Source organism: Salvia hispanica, chromosome 2 (genome assembly GCF_029641045.1).
Source record: "Salvia hispanica isolate PSC_SH4W2 chromosome 2, Shi_PSC_v1, whole genome shotgun sequence".
NCBI lineage: Eukaryota > Viridiplantae > Streptophyta > Magnoliopsida > Lamiales > Lamiaceae > Salvia > Salvia hispanica.
Genome location: NC_142693.1, coordinates 56,759,040 through 56,780,949, shown reverse-complemented (window position 1 = coordinate 56,780,949; position 21,910 = coordinate 56,759,040). Strand labels below are relative to the sequence as shown.

Below are 21,910 nucleotides of genomic sequence, written 5' to 3'. Positions count from 1 at the left end.
CAAAAGTATTTATATTAGGAGTTAAAAAGAAGCAAAACAAAACAAGTCTTGGTCAAAAAGTCACATTCCGGACAAAACACCCGACCAGGTGATTCCCACGGCTCATTTCCTCCGCCCGCGTGAAGTTTCTGGACAAAAATTGATCTCTCGGCAAAAACGCCCGACTGGGTGTTTTCGTGTTGGCAAAACACCCGCCCGCGTGTTTCTTTCTGCATTGCGCGACTTTCTTAAAACGATCATATGTCTCTCATCCGAACTCCGTTTGGGGCGTGTGAGGTACCCACGCGAAGGTATTTCGACGATGAAGACGATGGTGGTCTTGGATCAGCATTTGGACACCATCTTGATAGGTATATTGATGTTTGAAACGGACCCCAGCTCCGATGTGGTTCATTGGATGCCTTCGTTTCTTCTAATTGTTTGGCACGTAGCGGATTCACATCAAAACTGCTAAAGCATGATTATGTGGTGGCTACTAGAAATCGAAAATTCAGTATTCATAAGCTAAATAAGAAAACGACAAGTAGTCAATACATTCGACTATATTACAATGTAATAACCATGTTATACCATTTGTTTTACTGTAATTTATACACTTGATTATTACGATACAATGTAGTGATCTTGTTTTGATATATGTAGAAACCAAAGAAGCCATCCGGCTAGAAGTTGCTCCTTTCATTCCACTTGATGCTGCACATTACGTGACAAAAACATTGGATTAGTTTACATTCATATCTCATAATTTCAATACTCATTTCATAAATAATGTCCCATTTTCCACCTTTCGTGTGTCAAATTACATGTTTTCTAAGCTCGATTGATGCCTTTGTCTAATGCAAGTTTATCAGAGACGAGTACCTGAGATGATCAACAACACAGAGGTGTAGAGTAGCAAATTCAGCTCTGCAGTGTTACAGATATATTAAGCTTCTAATCATACAGTAGTACAAAAAGTCATTACTAACAATACTAGGAGAAATCAACAAATTAGAAAGTCCAATTCTTGAAATTTAATAATAAGCTAGAAATACTGCATATCATCATCAAATAAACTTGCAAAGATAAAACAACAAGTAAAAACTAAGTTCAGAAAGTCTAATTTATGAAATCTAGTGAGCTACAAACACTATAACATTCAATAAACTCAAACAACCTGTCAAAATAGATGCAGATGAAAGGGAGATCAAATGCAGTGTTAATTGGACAGAAGAGCCACAACGAATTTGGCAAAAACGAAAACTAACTACAGTAGGAGTTATAAAAATATAGTACTACTATCATTCAATAGACTAAACAAAAACTGTCAAAATGGATGTAGACTCAATGAGGGTTTGAAAGAAACTGGCAAAGATGAAGACATCGAGGAATTCTAGAGCTTGAAAGTGCCTCGTTAACTTATCTCCGACAGCTCTATTATGTTTTCAGTTACTTATTTGGACTTATGAATGCAGTCAAGTAGGTGATCAGGACTGGGAAAGCTACTACATTTAGCAAATCTGTGTAGTTGCTTCATCTCACAAGCCTTTTCATTTTTAAGGTCCTAAATCTAACTTGTAAATACTGGAGTAGCTTTTAGCATCCATTTATGAGGTCTCAAAGTGATTCAATATCATTATCTTAGCATATCATAGTTGATAAAGCATCACTAAACAATTACTAGTACATAAGAAGAAAACCACAAAATTCTACATCTTTTGCAAAAATAATCAATCACACTTGTTCAAGTGAACCACATTGGTGTTCCTTAGAATGAACAAGTACTAGTCTTAATCAATAACCCTAGAAGCAAAAGATTCAATCCCAACACACTAAAACATCAATGTATTCCGGGGATAACTGCCCCTCCCATTGATTTTCCTTTATCTACATCATCACCATAATCATCATCTTTCACAGCCTTCATGATCAACAAAACCAACAATTTCTTTGTAGTTAAGTTTTATCAATTTCTTTCATGTCTCGTAATTTTATTGTTTTTACTACTTGTCTATGAGTAGTTAAACATCCTTTGTAGTTTTTTTTTTGGTGAAGACTATTATAAACATGTACTTTTCATAGCTCTTGTGATTGTTTTGCTTGTTCTTGTGCTTTTATTGTTCTTTTGTCAGGCTAACTTTAGAACTATATCTGTTTAACTAGATTAATGGAGAGATAGTTAGTTTTACGTGGTAAAAGGAACGAGTACAACACATAGGTTTATCTGCACAGGGGACCCTTTGTGAGGGATTGAGTCTAATATCAATTATACTCTGTAAATTTGCAGGTATTTTTGGTGCTAATAAATAATGCATCATACATCTATGTATGCACTTGTTAGATATGTTTTGGAATTGATGTGTAATGTTAGGACAAATTTTGGATTGTTTGCAGTATGTAAATGAAAGGAAATGGGCTAGAATTAGATTAATATGGATTAAGTAATTATAGTTGGGCTATAATTATAATAGTCCATAAGCCCAACAATCATGAAACCCTAGTGACTCTTCATCTATATAATGGTTATTTATTCTCCATTGTGGGATAGGTGAAATAACGTAACATTAGAGAGAAAATACGTAAAGCTTTGTAGAGAGAATTCCTAGCATTCTTCTACGGAGCAATTGTACCAGGATAGTTCCTGCATCGGATTGGATTGCACGTGGACCTCGATAGTAGTGGATTCAACTTGCAGGATTCAATCGCAGAAGAAAACAACACAACAAGTAAGATTTAGTTCCTGTGTTTTACATGCTCAACTTGCAATATGATTATGAATCTAGATCTGTTATTCTTGTATGCAATTCTTGTATGCAATTTCCGCTGCGCTCATTAGATGAATACAAGAATTCCAACAGTGGTATCAGAGCTCAGGGCTCGATTCATAATTATTTTGTTTACTAATTAATTTGGGGATGATTTTGGAAATCAAAATTCTGAAATTGGATTTCAAAATTCTTTCGAAAATTAGTGTTATAATTGGAACTTGATTTTGGAACTCAATAAAATATCGAATATGAGTTGTAAAGTGTAATTAAGTTTTGAGGTTTTGGAAAATTGAAATTGGATTTCAACTAAAAGATAATGATATTTTTCAACCATATTTGCAATTGAATTTCGAAAACTGAAATTGGTTTCCAATCATTTTTGAAATTAATTTTGATGATAAGATTGGTTCTGGGAACAAATCACTGTCATGTTGAATGAATCTTATTGAACAAGTTGTGTATAGCGGAGGTGATCGGTGCTTGGCACCGGAGGGGATGCTAGTGGTTCGGTGTCGTTGCGGCATAAATCCAGCCAAAACATTCATTCCCACACAACCGTGCTATACTTTGCTCGACATCTCGGAGATGACGATTGATTGCCGGGAAAACGGACCTAGAAGAGCCGCTTCTGCAGACGCTGTGACCGACGAGAAGGAGAAAAGGAAGTCAGCGCAAAAGCTAATGCCTCAAACCCTAACGGGTCTTAGGACTGGATCGGGTTATACCCGATTCGGGCCGCGGGTTTAAGCCCACCGTGAGGATGATTGTGCTGGTGCTATGATTGTGCAGTAGCTGCACTACACTTATTTGATTCATTTAATTGGTTTGTGAAATTTTATTCAATTTTGAATGAATATGTACCTTGTTAGTTTGGAACTGACGGTAATTGTACATATTATATTAATTTGGAATTAATATAGATCAGATAGTTAATATATTAATTAGATTAATAGATTGTGATTCATCGTTATTATTTTAGAAATAATAATATTGTGTATCTTATATTGATTTTGAATTATTCGTGTACAATTATTATAATATAGATTATTATTTAAATTCATTAATTCGATTACTGAATACTAATAATAATAAATATATTGTTAATATTAATTTGGAATTAATATTAAATATGTGATTATTTTATTTTAGAATTAATACCTGAATTGTTTAAGTCCACATTTAATTAGAGAATAAAATTTGATTTTATTCATTGAGCATTATTTGATATCCTATGTGATAAGCATGCTATTTGATTTATGCTTATTTATTTTAACTATAGTAGTTAGAGACCGTTTTATTGTCTGGGTAGGCGGCGCTCAGTATGTGTAGTGCGTGTTATACTATGTCTGGGTAGGCGGCGCCCAGTATTTGTAGTCCGTGTTATACTATGTCTGGGTAGGCGGCGCCCAGTAATTGTTTGAAATTTAATATTGGATATTATATTCACATAACTAGTATCACACTTTTTCCCCATAAAATATAAGTCTTGTTTTGAAACAAACGCGTCGTCCATCATAATTGTCTGATGTTCCTAGCCTTTTCGACCACGAGTTTTATGCCCTCGCGTTTACTCTAAATCCACAAGGTTTAGGCTCATTCATAGATGCATGGTTGGCATCGTGTGATGGGGTTGACTTGCTTAAATTATTTTGTGTAGCCCTCACAACCAAAATAATTTATGGACGTATATTAATTAGATTAATAAACCAAGAATTGTAAAATTGTTGTTACAATTGGCTTGGAGGCCTACCTAGTGATATTATTGTAGTCATCAGCCCTCGAAGAGGCTACAACTATATAGACTTGGATCTTGGACCACTATAATTTATATTTGATATAAATTCGTATTTTATGTTTGGGGGGCATAATATATGTTAAAATTAGTGGGAGCTAATCAATACAATAAACCCTTGTTTGATTAGTGATGCGAATGTGATCTGTATGCTTTTCTAATTTACTTTTCATTTTATTTTCTGTTTAGATAATATGTCAAACTTATCTTATGAGAATATGATGGAAACAAACAAATTGATTAGGTCAAATTTCACGGAGTGGCAGAGAGACTGCCCAAAACTCAAGGCACAAGGTGCAATGAGTGGGAGCTCAACTATGTTTGTCATTGAGATAAATATGTCTATGAATAACTCACAATCATGGGTATTGGATACCACTTGTGGTTCACACATTTGTAATAATGTGGAAGGTCTAATAGACAGCGGGAAAGTGAGGCCTAGGGAAGTAGACCTACGTGTTGGAAATGGAGCAAGAGTTGTTGCCGAACGCATGAGAACTTATAGATTAGATCTTCCCTCAGGACATAGACTAGATTTACATAATTGTTATTTTGTTCCAGTTATTTCAAAGAATATTATATAAGAATATTATATCTCAAAGAATATTATATCCATTCCGATGTTGGACATCGAGGGTTTCTCCTTCCATTTTGCAAACATCAGATGCTCATTTTCTAATAATGGAGTATTTTATGGAAATGCCTCTTTAGAGAATGGATTATATATGCTTGAATACAAACAGAATATTCTCAATGTGCAAAATAAAAGACTTAAGCTAAGTAATACGGATAATGCTACTTATCTTTGGCATTGTAGACTTGGTCATATCAATGAGAAAAGGATAGCGAGATTGAGAAAGTTAGACTATCTAAATTCATTTGATTTTGAATCATATGGTGCTTGTGAATTCTGTCTCAAAGGAAAGATGACCAATAAGCCACTTTCTGGGAAAGGGGTGCGTGCTAATGATGTGCTAGAGTTGATCCACACAGATGTGTGCGGACCGTTTCCAACTCATGCAAAAGGTGGTTATTCGTACTTCATTACTTTCACTGATGATTTGATAAGGTATGGATATGTGTATCTTATGAAACAAAAATCTGAGGCCTTTGAGAAATTTAAAGAGTTTAAGTGTGAAGTTGAGAAACAACTTGGAAAAAGTATCAAAACTCTTCGATCAGATCGAGGAGGGGAATACTTGAGCCGAGAATTTCTTGATTACTTGAAATCACATGGAATTCAGTCAGACTGGACACCTCCTGGTAAACCACAAATGAACGGAGTATCTGAAAGGAGAAACCGAACATTATTAGATATGGTTCGATCCATGATGAGTTTAGCTAGTCTCCCTTTATTTCTCTGGGGTCATGCTTTATTGACTGCTATTTACATTCTGAATAGAGTTCCATTTAAATCAGTTGAGAAAACACCATATGAGTTATGGTGTGGCAAAAAGCCTTGTCTTAACTATATACGGACCTGGGGCTGTCCAGCTTTTGTTAAGAAACAAATGACTGATAAGTTGGAATCTAAAAGTGAGAAGTGTTACTTTGTGGGATATCCTAAACAAACTAGAGGATATGAATTCTACTGCCCTAGAGATCACAAGGTGATAATCTCTAGGAATGTGACGTTTCTTGAAGACAATTATGTCTTAAAGGAACAAGGTCACAACATTGTAGATCTTGAAGAAATTCAAGAACCACAAGATAATATTGAGGATGAAGTATTTTCGAATGGTTTGAACAATAACTCAATGGGAGTTTTTGATGATCTATTGGGAGGGAAATTACTATTAGATGAGACCTTAGAGGGACTCTCGAAGAACCTCCTCAAGACAATGAGATGCATCAAAGACAAGATGATACAATAGTTGCATCACCTTTACCTCAAGAAGATCATAGTGATATTCCTGAACCTACTCACATTCAGAATGAACAGCCCGAGCCAGAAGAAAACCAACTCAATAGGCCTAGAAGGATTCGTCGTCCACCTGAGAGACTGAATCTAATGGTTGAGAACCAAGATGATGAAGTTGATTTAGATGACGATGAGCCTAAGACCTATACCGAGGCGGTGTCAGACACCGATCGAGAGAAGTGGCTTGAAGCCTTGATATCTGAAATGGACTCGATGTACTTCAACTTGGTCTGGGAACAAGTTGACTTGCCAAAAGGGGTTTACCCTATAGGCTGCAAATGGATCTTCAAAAAGAAGAGAGATGCAGATGGCAAAGTACAAACCTACAAGGCTAGGTTAGTGGCAAAGGGTTATAGTCAACGCGAAGGCATTGACTATGATGAAACCTTTTTGCCAATGGCTAAGATCAAGTCCATTAGGATATTACTTGCAATAGCTGCATACTACAACTTTGAGGTAAAGGTGAATGGATGTCAAAACTGCATTTCTCAATGGAGAATTAGAAGGCGATGTCTATATGACACAGCCTGAAGGTTTTGTATCGAAAGAAAGGCCGAATACAGTGTGCAAGCTGAAGAAGTCTATTTATGGACTTAAGCAAGCTTCTAGGAGTTGGAATATTTGTTTTGACAGAACAATCAAATCGTTTGGTTTTGTCAGAAGCAAAGAGGATCCATGTGTTTATAGTAAACGTGAAAATGGAAAAGTCGTATACCTTATCATATATGTCGATGACATCTTGATTATGGGAAGCGATCGTTCCATGATGCAATCCGTGAAAGAATGGTTGTCTAGTTTCTTTATGATGAAGGATCTCTGGGTGATGCTTCCTACATCCTTGGAATCAAGATCTATCGAGATAGACCGAATAGGATGTTAGGATTATCACAATCCACTTACATAGACAAGTTGCTGAAGCGCTTCTCAATGGAGAATTCTAAGAAAGGTTTTCTTCCTATGGGACATGACATTGTATTGTCAAAGAAGGATTGTCCTTCTAATGACAAAGAAAGAAACAACATGAAAAAGATCTCATATGCTTCGGCTATAGGATCTATTATGTATGCCATGATATCTACTAGGCCAGATGTGACCTATGCGCTTAGCATGACAGGCAGATTTCAGCAAAATCCTGGTGAGGAACATTGGAAAACTGTTAAGACTATTCTTAAGTACCTTAGAAGGACTAAAGAATATTTCTTAGTCTATGGTGGACAACCAGAGTTATCAGTTACTGGGTATACTGATGCTAGTTTCCAAACAGACCATGACGACTATAATTCTCAGTCTGGATATGTTTTTATCCTTAATGGTGGAGCAGTGAGTTGGAATAGTTCCAAACAAAGTACAACTGCCGATTCCACCACCGAAGCCGAGTATATTGCTGCATCTGAAGCTGCCAAAGAAGTTGTTGCTTTGTTAGAGTTCGTTAAAGAACTGGGTGTCGTTCCGAGTGCCAGCAGTGCAATACCTTTGTACTGTGACAACACCGGTGCTGTTGAACAAGCAAAAGAACCCAGAGCTACGACCAGAAACAAGCATGTTCCTAGAAGATATCATCTGATTAGAGAAATAATTGAAAGAGGCGACATAAAATTAGAAAGAGTACCCACTGATGATAATTTGGCCGATCCTTTCACCAAACCATTATGTATAGCAAAACACAACAAGCACTTTGAGAGCTTAGGTGTTAAGCATGTTTGTAGATGGCTTTGAATCAGTGAGAGTTAAGGTTTTATATGTCTTAGAAACATTTTGTATTGAGACAATAATACTTGATCACATTCAATGAAAGTTTTATTTTCTATGGGTTTTGTGCACTTATTGGAATAATTGTTTAAATGTTTGTCTTTATTCTAAATATTTGTTCCCTGGAATTATGACTGTCGTTAATGGTGTGAGACATTAATGATATAGTATAATTCTAAAATAGCCCTAACCAATGATCATCAAGAATGGGATATTGATGATATGTTATAGGTTAGCATGGGGTTTGCATCACATTCTTCGAGAATGTAGTTGTTCTCACAACTATGAGATATTTGATACTCGTAATGGACACATGGTATACTTTGGAGAGTATTGGTATACCCTACTATTAAACTGTTTTGTTAAGTGTCTATAGTTTATTAGTGCATGAAGTATGTAATAGTCCTTGGATCTGACGTCATTACACATTTTGTTTGTTGAGTGGTGTACTTTGATCTTATCCAACGTTTTGGCTCCCAAAGGAGGATTGAGACACGGACCTGTGTTGGGTATATCATAAGATAAATGAAGATGGTAGTTGAGCCAAGAATGAGATTCATTCCTCGATTAGAATTTCGAGAGAACACTCAAATTCTCTATATTACTTGACCATTAAGTCATTGGCCAATGCAAAGATATATTCGATTAAAGTAATTGAATATAATCGAATGGGTCATTTAATAAAGATGAGATAAAGTGATTGAGCTATTTGGATGACACATAGCAAATCTTAGGCTCAATCGGGTGGTTCGTGAATGAAAGGATATTACTATAAACTTTATGTAAAGGCATGTTTACCGAATTCACGTAAACGTCCTTCATATATCGAGCTACGCTGCCAACGCAGTCTAGGAGTTTTGTGCAGACTTCGATTAGATCGTCGTCGATAATGAGGGCCTAAAGGGTCACACTATAAGTGTATTTTGATCCGCTCAAGGGTACCAAGTTGGAACTGCGTATTATATCTAATGCTAGTCCAAGTGGGAGATTGAAAGGAAATGGGCTAGAATTAGATTAATATGGATTAAGTAATTATAGTTGGGCTATAATTATAATAGTCCATAAGCCCAACAATCATGAAACCCTAGTGACTCTTCATCTATATAATGGTTATTTATTCTCCATTGTGGGATAGGTGAAATAACGTAACATTAGAGAGAAAATACGTAAAGCTTTGTAGAGAGAATTCCTAGCATTCTTCTACGGAGCAATTGTACCAGGATAGTTCCTGCATCGGATTGGATTGCACGTGGACCTCGATAGTAGTGGATTCAATTGCAGGATTCAATCGCAGAAGAAAACAACACAACAAGTAAGATTTAGTTCCGTTGTGTTTTACATGCTCAACTTGCAATATGATTATGAATCTAGATCTGTTATTCTTGTATGCAATTTCCGCTGCGCTCATTAGATGAATACAAGAATTCCAACAGTAAATAGGGGAGAGTTTGCTTCAAATAATTAGGGATAAGTAAATATACTGAAATATCGTTATACCATACTTATCGTACCAAAAAAATACAAAACTTACCTAATTTTCAGTACCGTAACTTTTTGTACGAGATGATACGTACATGTTAATATAAACTCAGAGGTGGAGCTAAGAACGAGTTATACAATACTCGTGTTGTACAAGGATTATATAATTTTCACTTAATGAATATAAGTTTTAAATAATTCAACAGGAATAAAAACTAATATTATTATGTACATTTTAAAGAAAAAGAAATACACTTTATCATCCCACTCTAAATGAAATATTTTCTATTCGGCACGAGATTTTATGCACATAATTACTTTGTTGAGTGGAAACGGAATAAATTAAATGAAGGATGAAGTTTACTATAGCATATTTTCTACACATACCGTGCGGGTGCACCCCAATAGAGTATTCACTTTATTTTACAATTTCACTTTCAAGTAAATATTTATTTTCAGTCACCAAAAATCCGATTTACGTAAATTACTAGTAATAAACTCAATCATTTTGTTGAGCTATTTAATTTTACAAATTCAAATATCCATTCACAAATATAGCAAAAATGAGTCAGCACTTAATTAATAAAATACAACTCCATTATGTCATTCTTGTTTAGGGCATCCGCAATGGGGCGGACGATGCGACGGACGATGCATTGTCCGTCGCATCGTCCGTCACTGCAGCATTGCGGACGATGGATTACCCATCGTCCGCGCCCGATACATCGTCCGCGGACGATGCGCGGAGGATACCCATCGTCCGTCGCATCGTCCGCCACTGTGGACGAGACGGACGATGGATCACGGACGATGCGACGCGGTTTAGTTTTTTTTTTTTTTTAATTTTATTAAATTTTCAAAACCTATATATATCAAATTCACTTCATTTTTCACACTTCATTTTTCTCACTTCACTCTCATCAAATTCACTACATTTTCAAGCAAAATGGATTCCGGAGATTATCTGAATAGTCCGATGTTCGGTGGTGCACGATGGCCGGGTACAGAACCCGACGAATACCGGCCATTCGACACCAACGCCGAGTACGATCCCGACTTTTCCATCGACTCATACGGGCTATCCGATATGGAGCCGTCTCCACACCGCCCCTCCGCCGCCGCCGCTTCCGGGTCCGCCACCAAGAAGAGTTCGCCCCGGGCAGGACGAACTACTCCGACCCCGAATCCATCGTCTTGACGAGATGTTGGATTGATGTTTCGGAGGATCCGGTGTACGCCAACAACCAGAGGGTGACTGCGTATTGGGAGCGCATCACCGAGAATACAACGCGGCCAAGCCAGCGAACGCGTACAAGCGCCACAAGGTGCAGCTCCGCAAGCACTGGGATCAAATAAAGAAGCAGGTAAATTTGTTCGCGGCGGAGTACGAGAAGTGCGAGAGGGAGCAGGCCAGTGGCGAGAGTCTCGCGGATGTGCGCGACAAAGCGATGCAGTCGTACATTTCATTGTACGGCGATTTCAAGCACTACCAGTCCTGGGCGCTCTTGAGGGACAAGCAAAAGTTCGTTGGTGGTGTGATTCCCCAATCGACGGCGACGAGGAGGAGGGCGTCGAAGCGCACCTTCAATGATTATACAAGTAGCGATAGCGGCGCGTCTCCGATGGACCTTAACAGTCCGGTGTTCAAGGATGAGAGTTTCGGCACACCGATGTCCTCCCGGCGTCCCCCTGGCGTCAAGGCTGCCAAGGGCAAGGGCAAGGCCACATCCTCCTCCGTCGCGCCACCTGAGCAAGCCCCGTCGCCGACCCCGAGTTCGACGCCATCTGCGACTTCGACCGCGGCCATGCGTACGCGGATTTGGCGGCCTCCTCCGACTACCGGACGTTGTTGGATGCGCACACCGCCCTCATGCAGGCGACCAACCCGGCTCAAATCGAGGGCATCCAGCGGATGATCGATGACCTCAGCCGCAAGTTGGGACTTCTTTAGACTAGCCTCCTTTTTTTGTATTTTCAGCTTTTTTTTATTTCTTATTTTGTAAATTTTTTTTAATTAAGTATAATTAGAATTTCCCTTTAATTGTGTTGATTTTATTTGTTTAATATTTTTATTTACATTTGCAAACATAATAAAAATATAAATACAAAATAGTGAAATGCTTAGGCCGTCGCTTAGGGCGGGCTATACTCCGCCCCACTGCAGGTGAAATAGGAGGAGGATAAAATGCTGACGTGGCGGTGTATAGGGCGTCGCTTATGGCGTCCCATTGTGGATGGCCTTACAAATATGTAGAAACCCTATCCAAAATCAATAATTAAAAATGACCAGGTCCACGACCATTTAGTTAGAAAGTGACAGTTTTTCTTCTTCTGGGAATTTTCTGATTGTTTAGTTAGAAAGTGTCAGTGGCAATACCATTTATTAGCTCTATTTCTTTCTTACATAAGTCCAGCCGGGTTGTTCCCGTTCTTCTTCTGAGAAATTTCTGTAACACTTGCATAAGTCAAGTTCTATAAATCAGAAAAAGAGCTGGAACAAGCTCACTGAGCTTATGTAAGAAACCGTTCCTACATATGATTCGGTTGGATTGAGAATTTCTGATTATTCCAATTTAAGTGATCGAATCACTATGTTTCTAATTATTAGAAACATAGATTTTCACATACAATTATGAATATATAGATTCAAATTAAAATAGCTAGTATAACTCGTCCAGTATTAACTAATTAAAACTCAATCCCAATATTTATTCATCCTTTTGTATTGTGATTTTTGTGATAATTAAAGACATTAAATAATACTCCTTCCGTTCCCTTTAGCAGTCCCATTGACTTTTCTACTCTCTTTTTTATAAAAATGATAAAAAATAGTCAAAGAGGAGAAATGGTAAATTAAAAGAGAGAATAATATAGAGAAAAGTCTTATCTACATTATTGTCTCTCTTACTTTACCATTTCTCCACTTTAACTATTTTTAATCATTTTTATAAAAAGAGGGCAGAAAAGTCAATGGGACTGCTAAAGCGGGACGGAGGGAGTAGTTTGATATAGACATATAGTCAAGGTAAACGCTAGTTTACAAATATACTAACATTCGCAAATCGCAATAACTCCGGTCCCATCACCATACATTACTTCGAAATCTCCTATGCAGTATGTAGGAATTTCCATGTGTCACAATTAACAACCCGATTTTAATGGAGTACTATGACTTTATTTGCTGTGTAGTCAACAGTGGATGCGACCATTGACAAAATTATAAACTCGTAGTGATGCCCAAATTAACAAATTTGCACATGATGAAGTTGGAGGCTCATGCCATGTTAGCAAATCTTCCATTTCTTGCTATTATTCTCTTGCTGAATAGCATGTCATTGTCCACGTCGCAGAGGCAGAGTGCACCTTTCCCTGTAAGAGTTGGAGTGGTGGTAGACATGGACGATTATGTCGGAAAAATGGGGTTGAACTGCATCGTTATGGCGCTCTCGGATTTCTACGCGGGACATGGGTACTACCGGACTAGGCTGGTCCTCAACACGAGAGACTCGAAAAATGATGCTGTTGTGGCAGCTGCAGCAGGTATTAAATCAACACCTACAATTACATATATTAGACATGTATGATTAATTTTTTTTTAACAAATTATTTGCATTCCAAACTTATGATGGTTGATGTTGTACTGATAGAAGTAATCATATGTGCTGTTACTGAAGCAGTTATGGTTCAACTCATTGCATAATTTTCCTGCAATCTACATATGAAATGCAGCTCTAGATCTACTGAAGAATGTTGAAGTGCAAGCCATTCTAGGTCCCTTGTCCTCAATGCAGGCAAATTTTATGGATAAAGCTCAAGTACCGATCATGACATTTTCAGCCTCAAGCCCGTCTCTCATGTCAATCCGAAGTCCATACTTTGTTCGGGCTGCCTCAAGTGACTCTTCCCAGTTGAAGGCCATAGGTGCAATAGTCCAAGCTTTTGGATGGAGAGAGGTTGTGCCTATCTATGTGGATAATGAGTTTGGACAGGGGATTTTGCCATTTTTAGCAGATGCCTAAGAACATGTAGCTGTGCACGTGCCTTACAGGAGTTCCATCCCTTGATCAGATTGTTGCAGAGCTTCACAAGCTTATGGCAATGAAAACTAGAGTCTTCGTTGTCCACATGTTGACGGGTCTTGGTTCTCGCCTATTCACCAAAGCTAAACTGCTTGGAATGACGAGTGAAGACTACGCGTGGATCATCACTGATGGCATGGCAAACAAGTTAAACTCAGTTGATCCTTCAGTTGTGGAAGCTATGCAAGGAGTTGTAGGTGTAAGACCCCATATTCCAAGTACGAAAGAGCTTGATAACTTCATAATCCAATACAAGAAAGAGCTTCAGCAGCAAAGCCCAGCAAAGCCTGATCTGGATTTGAACATCTTTGGACTCTGGGCTTATGATTCTGCTGTTGCACTAGCAATGGCAGTTGAAAAGGCAAGAATAAGAAATGCTACCTTTCTGAATAAACAAAATGTCACTACAACATCAACAGATCTCCAAGGCTTTGGAGTCTCGGGCAGTGGACCTGAACTCATTCGGGCATTATCAAGTACGACATTCAGAGGCCTTGCTGGAGAGTTTGAACTTGTTCAAGGACAACTCCAATCACCCCCTTACCAGATAGTCAATGTGATCGGTGGAGGAGCCCGAGTTGTAGGATATTGGACAAAAGATAATGGAATTGTTAGAGATCTAAACTTGGCAAAGTCTACCACAAACAGATACTCCACTTCCAGCTCCGACATTGGGTCCATTATATGGCCAGGCTATAAAGTATCTCCACCCAAGGGTTGGGTCATTCCGATTAACGGGAAGAGATTGAGAATATGAATACCTGTAAACTCTCGGTTTCCTGATTTCGTGCAGGTCACGTGGAATTCAAACAATTCCATAGAGATGCACGGTCATTCCTTGGATGTTTTTCAAATGGTAATCGAAGCACTACCATATGCTGTGCAATATCAGTATGTTCCTTTTGCCACGTCTGACAACAGGAGTGCCGGTAATTACGATGATTTGATCTATGCAGTATCCCAAGGAGTAAGTATGATTTCAAAGATATACTATATGTTTTGCTTAGCCTGTTAGTGTACATATATAACCTTTTTCTGATTCCTGGGCAGATTTTTGATGCAGCAGTTGGAGATGTAACTATCTTAGCAAATAGGTCACAGTACGTGGACTTCACTGCGCCTTATTCAGAGACTGGTTTTGCAATGGTTGTAGCATTGAAAAGCAGCAAGAGCAAAAAAGCATGGGTATTTCTAAAGCCACTGACATGGAAACTTTGGTTGACAAGCTTGTGCTCATTCGTTTTCATGGGCTTCCTTATTTGGATTCTAGAACATCGTATCAACGAAGATTTCAGGGGCCCTCTTTGGCATCAAGTAGGCACGATATTCTGGTTCGCCTTCTCAACAGTGGTGTTTGCACACAGTAAGTAACAATTTATGTCAGCATTAGGCATGCATAATACACTAATCTAATAGTAGTAGTACGTAATTTCATTTGGATTGATTTTGTAGAGGAGAGGGTGATAAGCAACCTGTCTAGGTTTCTGCTTATCATATGGTTCATGGTGGTTCTGATACTGACTCAAAGCTACACAGCTAGTCTTACTTCCATGTTGACAGTGCAAGAGCTGCGGCCGACCATCACAGATGTCAATGAGCTCATAAGAAGCAAACAAACTGTGGGCTGCCATAATGGATCAATTGTTTTTGAACTTCTTAAAAGTATGAATTTTGATGAATCCAGACTTTTGGCATATAACATGCCAGAGGAAATGGATGAGCTTTTCAGAAAGGGGAGTGGAAATGGTGGTATTGCAGCTGCTTTTGATGAGTTGCCTTATATGAAGCTTTTCCTCGCCAAGTACTGTTCGAAATACATCATGGCTGGCCCAACGTACAAGACAAATGGTTTCGGCTTTGTATGAAAACTCATCCCTTTCATATATCCATTGCATTACACATGCTTGTTCTTTACTGATCAATTCAAAACAGGTCTTTCCTATAGGATCTCCACTAGCACCCGATATCTCAAGAGCGATATTAAATGTGACCGAGGGAAGGAAGATGCTGGAGATTGAGAAGAAATGGTTTGAAAATGATACCAAGTGTGCAGACCCTTATGAGGACTCCTCATTAGACAGTCTTGGGCTAGAAAGTTTCTGGGGGCTCTTCATGATTGTAGGAATAGCCGGAGTTCTAGCCTTGATAGTCTATGTGTCTAGTTTCCTACACGAGAATCGGCACATTATACGTGATGCAGAGGTGACATTAGGAAGCAAATCAATTGAGTTATGCAGAAGGTTCAACAACAAGGACCTCAGCTGTCACACATATAAGAACACTGAACCAAGAGAGGAGCACAATGGGTGCTACGTACAATTTCAAGTCGACTCTAGTGTGATAGAACGTGTAATCGAACTAGTTTGTCCATGCCAAAACCAGCAATCGGCATCAACATCCATCGAAGCAGGGAACTCACCGCCTCCTATAAATGGCATTAGTAGTCACGAACTTGTTGGGTTTTCTTGTATTCATCTAATGAGCGCAGCGGAAATTGCATACAAGAATACAGATCTAGATTCATAATCATATTGCAAGTTGAGCATGTAAAACACAACGGAATTAAATCTTACTTGTTGTGTTGTTTTCTTCTTCGATTGAATCCTGCAAGTTGAAACCACTACTATCGAGGTCCACGTGCAATCCAATCCGATGCAGGAACTATCCCGGTACAATTGCTCCGTAGAAGAATGCTAGGAATTCTCTCTACAAAGCTTTACGTATTTTTTCTCTAATGTTACGCTATCTCTCATGTCCCACAATGGAGAATAAATAACCATTATATAGATGAAGAGTCACTAGGGTTTCATGATTGTTGGGCTTATGAACTAATATAATTATAGCCCAACTATAATTAATTAATCCATATTAATCTAATTCTAGCCCATTTCCTTTCAATCTCCCACTTGGACTAGCATTAGATATAATACGCAGTTCCAACTTTGTACCCTTGAGCGGATCAAAATACACTTATAGTGTGACCCTTTAGGCCCTCATTATCGACGACGATCTAATCGAAGTCTGCACAAAACTCCTAGACTGCGTTGGCAGCGTAGCTCGATATATGAAGGACGTTTACGTGAATTCGGTAAACAAGCCTCTACATAAAGTTTATAGTAATATCCTTTCATTCACGAACCACCCGATTGAGCCTAAGATTTGCTATGTGTCATCCAAATAGCTCAATCACTTTATCTCATCTTTATTAAATGACCCATTAGATCATATTCAATTACTTTAATTGAATATATCTTTCGCATTGGCCAATGACTTAGTGGTCAAGTAATATAGAGAATTTGAGTGTTCTCTCAAAATTCTAATCGAGGAATGAATCTCATTCTTGGCTCAACTACCATTTTCATTTATCTTATAATATACCCAACACAGGTCCGTGTCTCAATCCTCATTTGGGAGGCAAAGCGTTGGACAAGATCAAAGCACACCACTCAACAAACAAAATGTGTAATGACCTCAGATCCAAGGACTATTACATGCTTCATGCACTAATGAACTGTAGACACTTAACAAAACAGTTTAATAGTAGGGTATACCAATACTCTCCAAAGTATGCCATGTGTCCATCACGAGTATCAAATATCTCATAGCTGTGAGAACAACTACATTCTCGAAGAATGTGATGCAAACCCCATGCTAACCTATAACATATCATCAATATCCCATTCTTGATGATCATTGGTTAGGGCTATTTTAGAATTATACTACATCATTAATGTCTCACCCCATTAACGACAGTCACAATTCAAGGGAACAAATATTTAGGATAAAGACAAACATTTAAACAATTATTCCAATAAGTGCACAAAACCCATAGAAAATAAAATTTTCATAGAATGTGATCAAGTAATAATGTCTCAATACAAAATGTTTCTAAGACATATAAAACTTCAACTCCCACTGATTCAAAGCCATCTACCAACATGCTTAACACCTAAGCTCTCAAAGTGCTTGTTGTGTTTTGCTATACATAACGGTTTAGTGAAAGGATCAGCTAAATTATCATCAGTGGGTACTCTTTCTAATTTTATGTCGCCTCTTTCAATTATTTCTCTGATCAGATGATATCTTCTAGGAACATGCTTGTTCCTGTTTGTAGCTCTGGGTTCTTTTGCTTGCGCAACAGCACCAGTGTTGTCACAGTACAAAGGTATTGCACTACTGGCACTCGGAACAACACCCAGTTCCTTAACGAACTCTAACAAAGCAACAGCTTCTTTGGCAGCTTCAGATGCAGCAATATACTCGGCTTCGGTGGTGGAATCGGCAGTTGTACCTTGTTTGGAACTATTCCAACTCACTGCTCCACCATTGAGGATAAAAACATATCCAGACTGAGACTTATAGTCGTCATGGTCTGTTTGGAAACTAGCATCAGTATACCCAGTAACTGATAACTCTGGTTGTCCACCATAGACTAAGAAATATTCTTTAGTCCTTCTAAGGTACTTAAGAATAGTCTTAACAGTTTTCCAATATTCCTCACCGGGATTTTGCTGAAATCTGCCTGTCATGCTAAGCGCATAGGCCACATCTGGCCTAGTAGATATCATGGCATACATAATAGATCCTATAGCCGAAGCATATGGGATCCTTTTCATGTTGTCTCTTTCTTTGTCATTAGAAGGACAATCCTTCTTTGACAACACAATGCCATGTCCCATAGGAAGAAAACCTTTCTTAGAATTCTCCATTGAGAAGCGCCTTAACAACTTGTCTATGTATGTGGATTGTGATAATCCCAACATCCTATTTGGTCTATCTCGATAGATCTTAATTCCAAGGATATAGGAAGCATCACCCAGATCCTTCATCATAAAGGATCTAGACAACCACTCTTTCACGGATTGCATCATGGAACGATCGCTTCCCATAATCAAGATGTCATCAACATATATGATAAGGTATACGACGTTTCCATTTTCGCGTTTACTATAAACACATGGATCCTCTTTGCTTCTGACAAAACCAAACGATTTGATTGTTCTGTCAAAACAAATATTCCAACTCCTCGAAGCTTGCTTAAGTCCATAAATGGACTTCTTCAGCTTGCACACTGCATTCGGCCTTTCTTTCGATACAAAACCTTCAGGTTGTGTCATATAGACATCGCCTTCTAATTCTCCATTGAGAAATGCGGTTTTGACATCCATTTGCCAAATATCAAAATTGTAGTATGCAGCAATTGCAAGTAATATCCTAATGGACTTGATCTTAGCAACTGGCGAAAAGGTTTCATCATAGTCAATGCCTTCGCGCTGACTATAACCCTTTGCCACTAACCTAGCCTTGTAGGTTTGTACTTTGCCATCTGCATCTCTCTTCTTTTTGAAGATCCATTTGCAGCCTATGGGGTAAACCCCATCTGGCAAGTCAACTAGTTCCCAGACTAAGTTGAAGTACATCGAGTCCATTTCAGATATCAAGGCTTCTAGCCACTTCTCTCGATCGGTGTCTGACACCGCCTCGGCATAGGTCTTAGGCTCATCGTCATCTAAATCAACTTCATCATCTTGGTTCTCAACCATTAGATTCAGTCTCTCAGGTGGACGACGAGTCCTTCTAGGCCTATTGAGTTGGTTTTGCTCTGGTTCAAGCTGTTCATTCTGTATGTGAGAAGGTTCAGGAATATCCCCATGATCTTCTTGAGGTGGAGGTGATGCAACTATTGCATCATCTTGTCTTTGATGCATCTCATTGTCTTGAGGTGGTCCTTCGAGAGTCTCTCTAAGGTCCTCTCTAAGAGTAATTTCCCCTCCCAATAGATCATCAAAAACTCCCACTGAGTTATTGTTCAAACCATTTGACAATACCTCATCCTCAGTGTTATCTTGTGGATCTTGAATTTCTTCAAGATCTACAATGTTGTGACCTTGTTCCTTTAAGACATAATTGTCTTCAAGAAACGTCACATTCCTAGAGATTATCACCTTGTGATCTCCAGGGTAGTAGAATTCATATCCTTTAGTTTCTTTAGGATATCCCACAAAATAACATTTCTCACTTTTAGTTTCCAATTTATCAGTCATCATTTTCTTAACAAAAGCTGGACAACCCCAGGTCCGGATATGGTTAAGACTTGCTTTCTTGCCACACCATAACTCATATGGTGTTTTCTCGACTGATTTAGAGGGAACCCTATTTAGAATGTAAATAGCCGTTAGTAAGGCATGACCCCATAGGAATAAAGGAAGACTGGCGAAGCTCATCATGGATCGAACCATATCTAATAATGTTCGATTTCTCCTTTCAGATACTCCATTCATTTGAGGTGTACCAGGAAGTGTCCAGTCTGACTGGATTCCATGTGACTTCAAGTAATCAAGAAATTCTCGGCTCAAGTATTCCCCTCCTCGATCTGATCGAAGAGTCTTGATACTTTTCCCAAGTTGTTTCTCAACTTCACACTTAAACTCTTTAAATTTCTCGAAGGCCTCGGATTTATCTTTCATAAGATACACATATCCATACCTTGACAAATCATCAGTAAAAGTTATGAAGTACGAATAACCACCTCTTGCTTGAGTTGGAAACGGTCCACACACATCTGTGTGAATTAACTCTAGCAAATCCTTAGCACGCACCCCTTTCCCAGAAAATGGTTTACTTGTCATTTTTCCTTTGAGACAGAATTCACAAGCTCCGTATGATTCTAAATCAAATGAAGTGAGATAGTCTAACTTTCTCAATCTTGCTATTCTTTTCTCATTAATATGACCAAGTCTGCAATGCCATAGATAAGTTGCATTATTCGTATTACATAGCTTAGGTCTTTTGTTTTGCACACTGAGAATATTTCGTTTGTATTCAAGCATATATAATCCATTTTCAAGAGTGGCATTTCCATAAAACAATCCATTAAAAGAAAACGAGCATCTGCTGTTTGCAAAATGGAAGGAAAAACCTTCAATGTCTAACATCGGAATGGAAATAATATTCTTAGAAATAACTGGAACGAAATAACAATTGAACAATTCTAGTCTATGTCCTGAGGGAAGATCCAATCTGTAAGTCCCCACGCATTCGGCAGCAACTCTTGCTCCATTCCCAACACGCAAATCAACTTCCCCAGGCCTCACTTTCCTGCAATCACTTAGACCCTGCACATTATTACAAATGTGTGAGCCACAAGCTGTATCTAATACCCAAGATTGTGAATTATTCATAGACATATTTATCTCAATGACAAACATACCTGAGCTCCCACTTTCTGCACCTTGTGCCTTGAATTTTGGGCAGTCTCTTTTCCAGTGTCCCTTCTCATGACAGAAAAGACATTCATCCTTTGATAACTTCGACTTCTTCTTAGCCCCTCCACTCTTAGGCTTTAGAACAGCATCCTTAGATGCTTTCTTCTTCTGTTGCTGCTTATTCTTCCCTTTAGAAGACTTCACAGAAGAGCTCACCATGAGCACAGATTTTACCTTAGTAGTGGAAGACTCATAAGTCTTAAGCATGTTGTGCAACTCTGGCAGCCCAACCTTCGTGTTGTTCATGTTGAAATTCACAATGAAATTCTCAAAACTACTAGGAAGAGACTGCAAAATTAGGTTTGTTGAGACATTTGCGGGGAGCACCGTTCCAATCGATGCTAACCTCTCAATCAAACCAATCATTTTCAGCACATGCTCAGAAACCTTGCCTCCATCATGAAGCTTGCACTTGAAGAGATCGCGAAGTATCTCATACTCCATAGTTTAAGCTTGTGAAGCATACAAACTCTCCAAGTGTTTAAGCATCTCATATGGAAGCATGTGCTCATGTTGTCTTTGAAGTTCCAAACTCATGGATGACAACATGATGCACTGAGCATCATTTGCATTTTCAACATGTTTCTCATGAGCAGCAGCGTCAAACGTAGCAAACTCAGAGGATTCCTTACTGGGAACGACACCAATTGGTTTGTCCAAGACATAATCAATTTTGTCATGCCTTAGCACCAAGCGCAAACAACGGAGCCAATCCGTGAAATTTGACCCAGTCAACTTATGTGTTTCCATCAAACACTTGTAAGTCAAGTTTGACATTTTATCTGAACAGAAAATACAATGAAAAGTAAATTAGAAAAGCATACAAAGATCACATTCGTATCACTAACCAAACAAGGGTTTATTGTATTGATTAGCTC

At 38.5% G+C, this 21,910-nt stretch overlaps 2 pseudogenes across 1 annotated transcript; one reads left to right on the top strand and one right to left on the bottom strand.

Moving 5' to 3' along the window:
* Nucleotides 1-12,876: 12,876 nt before the first annotated feature.
* On the top strand, nt 12,877-16,358 carry LOC125218750 (glutamate receptor 2.7-like; annotated as a pseudogene). Its single transcript, XR_016135908.1, has 5 exons — nt 12,877-13,228; nt 13,418-14,734; nt 14,818-15,130; nt 15,220-15,626; nt 15,700-16,358. The product of XR_016135908.1 is annotated as a glutamate receptor 2.7-like (transcript).
* A 1,329-nt stretch (nt 16,359-17,687) lies between these two features.
* On the bottom strand, nt 17,688-18,386 carry LOC148932707 (secreted RxLR effector protein 161 pseudogene; annotated as a pseudogene).
* Nucleotides 18,387-21,910: the final 3,524 nt, after the last annotated feature.